The sequence below is a fragment of the Polypterus senegalus genome, chromosome 13, assembly GCF_016835505.1.
Source record: "Polypterus senegalus isolate Bchr_013 chromosome 13, ASM1683550v1, whole genome shotgun sequence".
Taxonomy (NCBI): domain Eukaryota; kingdom Metazoa; phylum Chordata; class Cladistia; order Polypteriformes; family Polypteridae; genus Polypterus; species Polypterus senegalus.
The window spans coordinates 120,192,774-120,201,254 of NC_053166.1; the positions used below are offsets into that span (position 1 = coordinate 120,192,774).

General features: G+C 37.5%; 1 long non-coding RNA gene across 1 annotated transcript in view; it reads right to left on the reverse strand.

The window, feature by feature from the left end:
* Positions 1–6,794, reverse strand: part of LOC120542663 — an 85,365-nt gene extending 78,571 nt beyond the window's left edge. Inside the window, exon 1 of the long non-coding RNA XR_005636221.1 lies at positions 6,744–6,794. This is a non-coding gene — a long non-coding RNA (uncharacterized LOC120542663). The remainder of the gene's footprint in view (positions 1–6,743) is intronic.
* Positions 6,795–8,481: the final 1,687 nt, after the last annotated feature.

Sequence of the window (8,481 nt, forward strand, 5' to 3'; positions counted from 1 at the left end):
CTGTGCATGTCTTTCAGTTTGCTGAGTTAAACACTTTTATTTCAGTATTTCCCTAAATCTGTCTCCTGACATTGTCACAATCTGCCATGACCACCAGGCAAATGAAAAAAAGAAAAATTTCATTTACACAGAATGTGCCTCTGTCGGATTCTACCATAGGCTGAGAGCATTTCTTGCTGTTTTGTACTATATATCATTTATTTTATTTTTGTTTTGTTTGGCTGGCAATTTCACATTAGTTCTTGATCCATGGTGACCACAACATATTATCACAGATAGATTGACTCAATGAGTTGGTGTATGATGACAATGTGGGCTATATCTACCCCCATCAAAGCAGATCTGGAACAATAATAATAATTGTACCAACACTAGCCTGATACCTGCACCTCCTGGGCGAACAAAAGTACAGGTGTGGTCACTGAATAAATCAACCAAAAATCTAACTTAATAAACCCACCACACGGGAACAACTTTACATACCTGTGCCAAGTCCCAAAAATGTCTCTAAGAGGCACTTCCCTAAAAAAGTACAGATGTGATCACAATAAAGTTCCAAAAGGTAACGAAATATACAGTATGGTCTTCCTTTCTACAAATGGAAAATCTATGCAAAAGAAAGTTTTAAGTATGTGGATTTGTATACTGGACAAATACATAAACATACACAAACACACATTCATCTTTCTATATTAGAGATATACTGTTAGAATTTAAAGACAAGAATTTTGACAAATGAGTGGAAAATATTCATATTAAATCAAATGTCATTTTATTAAGCTAATAGCTAAGTTGTCCCACTATTTCCTTCAAAAACATTTTAAATTTTATTAAGGTTTTTGGGTGGCTACTGACTATTGACCTCTCAGTTTGCTTTGCTTTGAGTTCAGTTAAAATGTGGAAATCTTCAAACTCAGCTAAAAGCTTTCTAGTCAATTGTTAAGGAGAAACTGAACCAATTTTGAGAGGATTTTAATTTTGCAATGGTCTTTGAATGCATTCTATGCATGTTTGTTGTTTCATTAGAAATGTAATGTTTAAAACCTCAGCTCCCTTTTCTGTAATGATTTTGGTATTCGGTGGGCATTGTGAATATTCATAAGGTGGGTATGTAACATTGCCTGAACAAACTTATTAAGAAAGCCAGCTCCATCACAGGGCTAACGCTGAACACAATGGAAGCTGTTGTGGAAAAAGAGGAGAGTGGCAAAACTTTATGCCGTCATGAGTAATCCCCTCTATCCCTGTCTAGCTCACAGTGTGCAAAGAAGTGCTTTCTGCCCACTGTTATCAGACAATTCAGTGATTCCTCCTGACGTCCCAAGCTACATGCTTATACTTTAAGTTCATTTTGCAATTTCTACACAATATACATTGTGAACGTAACCAGCCTCAACACAAGAAAAAGGTTTTGGGAAGCCACCCATATATTGTCCCTGGCTGCAATAGGGTTTTTGCGGAATAGTATTAATGTGCACTGGTTAAGTTCCAAAACTGAACTGAATTATTGTGGTTAACATGGTGGCTTTAAAGGCCAGGACTGGAAGTGATATGCTGCAACCAGAAATTAAGTGCTTATGGGCACTGGAACCAGAAGTGACATGCTTATGGGCGATGGAACTGGAAGTGACGTCTTCAAGGTTGAATCAGGCAGGTTTTCTCAGTTTTGGTCTGCAGAGACAACAGAAGAAGGTTTAGCGCACCCCTCCACCCCCTGGCCTGGCGTGGAATTACCCTTACTTGGTCCATACAGCTTCCTCCTACTCACACATGTGTGACAACATTCATTCTTGATGTACTAACTTATTGATTGATTGTATTATTTGTTCTGTGACCCTGCATCTTTGTTTATGTTTCTGCTGCTGTATACATCTAAATTACCTCTTGGGATTAATAAAGTTTATCTAATCTAATGTAATATAAAAAGGTCTTTGGACCACTGATGTAAATACAAAGTAGTCTAAGATTGGGAGGTCTTCCTGCTTACAGGTCTTACGTTAACATGGTACTAATATGGGCTGCTACATTTTTGTCACAGTGACTTGCCTATACATTAAACCATTTTCTGAACCTGCATTTCGAATGTCTTTGACGAGGTTGTAGAGCTCCAACAGTACAGGTCACAAAGCAGAAGCTGCTACACTACAATGGCACCGTCTCACAAGTCCATATTCACTCACTCAAGGTTACTCTAGTGTTGACAGTTAACCTAACATGCCTAGGTTACCCTAAGAAAACCCAGACCTGAAACTGAACTTGAAAAGTGCAACACCACAGACAGCAAATATGCTAAGAATTAAACCCAGGTTCCAGAAGCTCTGCAGCAGCAAAACTATTTATCTATAATTTAGTCAAATATCGGTAAAAACAGTTTACACCACAAAAGTCAAGCTGCTCCCCATTCCTGCACTTTCTGTCTCGTTTTGTAATTTTACTTTCTAAGATTCTCAAACTCTGTAATTGCCTGCGGAACAAGCTCACTCACATGAACTCTGACAAGCAAGCCGGTGCTGAGCTAATTTCTGTGTTAAACAGGAAAGCGTATTAAGGAGCTCTGCAGGTCTCCAGATCACAGAGTTTTTTTGACTTCATTTCCTCTGCTAGCCCAGGCAGTGTAAACCTTATTATAGAAACAGCCAGACTGAAAACCTCATCAGCCTCTCTAATGCATTTTTAAAATGCACTTGTACAAAGAAGAAAGTTTCTGAGAAGCCCTATTTACCCCTCCCTCCACCCCCATCATTAAACTCAAGGTGAAGCAGGGCCAAATCGTGATAATGTGAACTGTTCTGCATCCCACTCTTAAAGACCTTCTTTAGAGAGCCTTCATTTACTTTCCAGCTCCTAACTCGCTCATAGTCATTAAAAAGATATTTTTTTTTTGTATTTGGATGAAATGTTTTTTGACCCTTTGTTTCCCTCATTAAATTATTAAATGCTCAGATCACTACATCCAGTGATGTGGGAGAGCTGTGTTCAGCATTACAGCTGAATCTGTAGACCCCTAATTATGAGCAGGACTGAAATTAGAACAGCTGCTCCTTTATGAGGTGGGCTATGAAGGTAATAATAATAATAATAATAATAATAATAACAATAATAATAATAATAAAACATTTTATTTATAACGCCTTTCCCATTCTCAAGGCATTTATTTAAACAGCAGGATATATGCAACATTGGGTACAAATATTTCTGCATAGCACACTAAACAGATGAATACAGAAGATACAAAGCATTAAATAGAAGAAGAGACAATAAACCAGAGTAAAATACTAAATTTAATACCAAAAGAAAAGCCTGAACAAATGACATCATTTGTGATATAAAGTCTTTAACTTTGACTACGGCTTCACTCCAGTTCAAGTAAAATGTCATGTGCCCTTCTAAAAGTGTGCATAATACTGCGTACGGTTCTCATAGAGAAGCAAGTGCTTCACTCAAAGCTGAATGCTGGTGCTGCAGAGCACAGCATGTTCTCCAGGAGCACACCTTATACTTGCCAGGGCATTCTTTATTGTCACTTGGAAGTGTCTTCTGCCAGCCCTGCCGGGTTTTGCTTTGTCATGTGAGGTTAAGAAAGAAACTGAGGAATGGAGTCCTCAAGAGCAGAGTAAGTGGGGGAATAGTTTGGTTATAAAAATGGAATTAAGAAAGCTGGCCTCATCAATCTTTAAAATGTACTGCTTTCAGCTTCTTTTCAAAGATACTGTGCCTCTTTGCTTCCTTTGTTGGTTCCTAATGATTTCTTAATTGTTGAACTGCTCCCAGGCTATAGATTTAGAATGGTTGAGCCACCATGTTCTTGAAAGTAATGAATGCTAGTCTTGTACCTACCGAATGATTTGAAAGTAAACCTTAGATGGAAATGTGATTCTTGTGGCTTTTTGTATTTCTAATGAGTGTGATTTTTTTGTCTTTTACTATTGTTTGTGTTCTTTGTTTATTCACATCAGAGTCACTTTTATACGTTATCTGATTATAGCACAACCATGACTGTTCATTTTTCTAACAGACTTATCACTTTAGTGTAAGTGGCAGAAAAAAAATGTACTTTACTTTTTCAAGTTGATACAAACACAAAACAGCATTCTGCACGTTTCAGAACTGGACAAGCACTGATACGTGACATGAAGTCAATCAGTTTTTAGGTGTGTTCATATTTCATATAATAAGCTAAAGCACCTACTGTCTTCACCATGACTGCCTGTTTGCATGTTTAATTTTAATTTGTTACACTTGTTCTGCAAGGAAGTCGCAAATGTAACATTTTGAGAAAATGTTTTAATTTTCAAAAACTCACACATAGAAAGCTTTGGCAAATGTTCAATATTGTGTCCTAAAACATAAAATCATGCTACGTAACTATAATTACTGATCAATTCCCTCTTTCAAGTTACCTTCACCGAGGTCATCTTGATGAGAGTAGTTTCCTCTTTTTATACATCTATAGCTCAGGGGTCGCCAACTCTGGTCCTGGAGGACCACCGTGGCTGCAGGTTTTCATTCTAACCCTTTTCTTAATGAGTTACCTGTTTTTGCTGCCAATTAAATTCTTTTGAATTCATTTTATTTGACTTGCTCTTCAAGACTCAGACCCCTTAATTGTTTCTTTTTCCTTAATTAGCAGCCAAACAATAATGAGATACAAAATGAGCCAAAACAACTGGTGTCCATCATACGATATTAGAAAATAAAGGAAGATGAAGGTCTCAGGAATGTTGAACTGCTCAGGTCCCCAAACCATTTTAACAAGAAAAAAATCAATTTCAGAAACGCATGCCATTACACAATGAGAGCAGCAACAAGCCACAGAATTAAAGAACGGGTTTAATTAATGACAGGAATCAGCTCCAAAATAAGTAACCGGTTGGAGTTTGAGGCCCTGACTTAGTGGGTCTTCTCTTGGCTCACTCACTTCACATTTTATTTCTCTTTGAATGCCATTTAAGGCAGCATTTTTCAGCATTTAAATATTTGCGACCCGAGTTTTCATAACAGTTTTAATCGCGCCCCCCTAACATTTTTTTGAAAGGAGCCCACTAATACCAATTTGATCTTTTTTAATTAATGATATATCATAGATGCATATTTTATTATACCTACTTAACTTTTATCGACATTTATCTAACTCTATATTTATTTTTCTAGTACCAGAATTTAGTTTAAGTTAATTTGTTTTGGTTTCAATAGATGTATTTTTCATATTTTTGATTCTTGTTTTCTTTTTTTCACATCTTCGCACGCCCTTTTTTGTTACTTCATGCCCCCCCCTAGGGGGGCCCGCCCCACAGTTTGAGAACCACTGAATTAAGGAAAGGAATAAAGCATTTCAGAGGAACAAATCTTAAAAGAGAAGTCAATTAAAATGAATTCACAAGAAGTTAATTGGCGGCACAAACAGGGCATTCATTAAAAAAAGGGTCAGAATGAAAACCTTCAGCCATGGTGGCCTTCTAGGATGGGAGTTGGTGATCCCGTATAGCTGCTTCTCATAGCAAGCAAATCCTCAAAACAAGTTATTGAAATGAGTCGTACAAGCGGGCTTGCATGTGTGGGCAGACTTTAACATTGGATTCTTCTTTGAAAAATGTTATTCTTAGAAAGCATGAGTTTTAATTAGCCATAGACCCTTGTCGATCAACATCTAACAGTAGGACAGTGAATACAACTTCAGTTGAAGTTTGATGTCTATTATTACTGGCTTGGTTTTTTGCTATGTCCAAAACTAATCAACTACACTTGGTTTTTAACTAAGTAATATTGTAAAATTGCATTCTATTATCGCTGCTATTTTATAGACACTTTTGCAAACATGTTTATTTAACTAAAATGTGAGATTTCTATCTTAAATGAAATAAATATACAAACATTTTAAATGCTCCAAGTTGAAAAACAGATAACTGTGTTCTTAAATACACCTCAAATTTGTTTATAGTATAGAAACAGCAAGTAGAACATTAGAACATTAGAACAATCTAGATGAGAACAGGCCATTCAGCCCAACAAAGCTCGGCAGTCCTATCCACTCATTTTTCCAAAAAACATCAAGTCGAGTTTTGAAAGTCCCTAAAGTCTTATTGTATAGTGCTATTCATCACTGAAGCCTGTATAAGCTGTTATACAAAGCTACATAATATAAGAAGGAAGCTCATTAATGGAATGAGAAGATCTTAATCACAAAGCCATGACTCTTGGCATTGTTGTCATGCACCCCTCAAGTCCAATATAATGCACCACTTATAGTGTTAGCATTATTACCCAGGAGCATCATTAAAGAACCCTTCAAGATCAATTTTTCAAGTGAAATGCTTTTCAGTCACTGCTTATTTGACATTTCAGAACGGGCACTGCCTAAAAGCACAAGACTATGCCCATGGAGGTACCATCATTGAAACAGATTATATATAAATAAAGATATGTGAGGAGAGCTGAAAGAAAGCACATGACAAATCTTCCAGGGCTGATCTTTCTTAGTGATGCTATAGTGGATTCCAACCCCTTCACACTTTATTTTGTTGTAGAATTATTTTTAATAGGATAAATCTTCCATTTTTACACATCAGTCTTCACTTAATAGCCCATAATGACAATAATAATGCTTTAGAATGATTTACAAATTGATTAAAAATCAAAAATGAAAATCTCTTTCATATAATTATTCAGACCCTTAATTCAGATTCAGACCCTATTTAGACCCCCTAAGAGCTCGTTTATACTTCATGCTCAGAATGCGTACGTACCCGCATCATGGCTGCCACGTCTTCCCAGCATTCATTTGAGCAGGTCCTCAGAAATTAACACGACACGTGCGCGGGTTGCAGTACCAGCAAAGAGTCGGGGGCGCAGTGTACTAAAAGTTGGAATGTGACGTCAGAGTCTCTGTTTACTATCTACATGTGACAGAAAGCTTCTATGTGGATCCTACGGGGTCGATGTGCATGCTTCAATGATTGACAAATGATTTGATGTGGTGAAGCAAAATGCCGAAATACAAATGCATTCGTGGTGTTTTTATATTCTAGCATTGCATATTCCCGATCATAATGACACAATACATTTTAAAGTCTCACATACCATCTTTTGTGAAATATTTTCTTTTTGCAACTTCACAACAGCAACATAATGTACAGCGCTGTATTTTCTGCCACTGAGAAAAAAAATTAAGTACATGGTGAAAACCTGTATTTCGTGATTAAAGTGGAAATTTCGGGTTTAATCTCGAAAGGTCCACTTTAACCTCGTAGTTTACTTTATCATTAAAGCAGACCGTTGTAAACATCATCTCAGTTTTTAATCGCTACGAGCTTCTTGGACCTGACATCAGCGGCAAGCAGCAATAGATCACAACACAGAACACATTAAATGTATATTTCAAATCTCTACAAATTTAGAATCTTTAGATTTATACTTGATATCACTTTCATGATGAAATGCATTAAAATATGTATGTTACATTTTACAGATAAATCGTTAAATAATACTGTTAATAATTACACACATGGGGGTGACATGGTGGTGGAGCGGTAGCACTGCTGTCTCGCAGGGAGTCACGTTGCTGGTATTCCCTGCCTGGAGTTTACATGTTTTTCTGCTGGGTTTCCACACTGTGCTCTGGTTTCCTTCCAAAGATATGCAGATTTGGTGATTTGGTGGCACTTAAATGACTCCAGTGTATGTGTGTGCTTGTATTCACCTTGCGATGAGCTGAGGCCCCATCCAGGGATTGTTTGTGCCTCGTGCCCAATACTTGCTGGAATGGACACATCCCTGGATTGATGGATTTAATCATTAAACATCCTTTTTAGAGATATTGCGGTAAGGTGTCATCGGAATTTAATGGGTGTTCCAGGCAATTCACAACACAGAGAAGCCGAACCTATTCTCACTGTGATGATATCTCCCACTGCCAGCTGCTGGATTCCTCCAGATGTACGTAAAGTACATGCACAAGTATAAACAGTAAAACGCTTGTGTAGCAGGAGTGTCCACTGCAGCATGCGTCACATCGCGTGAAGTATAAACCCGGCCTTATTGATTAGATCAAAAAGATTTGGACAAATCCTCCAAGAGAGAATTTGATTTTGTCCAATTTCAAATAGTAAATAACATCAGTTAGCCACTGACATAATAGAGGTGGGTTAGGATTCTTCCAGTTGAGGAAGACAAGTCTATGTGCCAATAGTGAAGGAAAGGCAATTACATGTTGTTTGCCCTTCTCCACTTTAAGTCCATCTGGGATTACATCAAACACAACTGTTAATGGATTAGGAGGGATTGTGACACCCAGGCTGTTCAGAATGATGTGAACTGGGTACACGCCCAAAACGTGTGGCCCAGTGAAGTCATACTTTTGATACTGTGCACAGTAAGAATTACACTGTGCTAGAAGTATATGGAATTCTTTATTTATCCCAAATACTTGACCCCCCCACCACCAGTCCTCCTCAAGGCCATGCCATGTGGCCAGCTTCTGTGTCT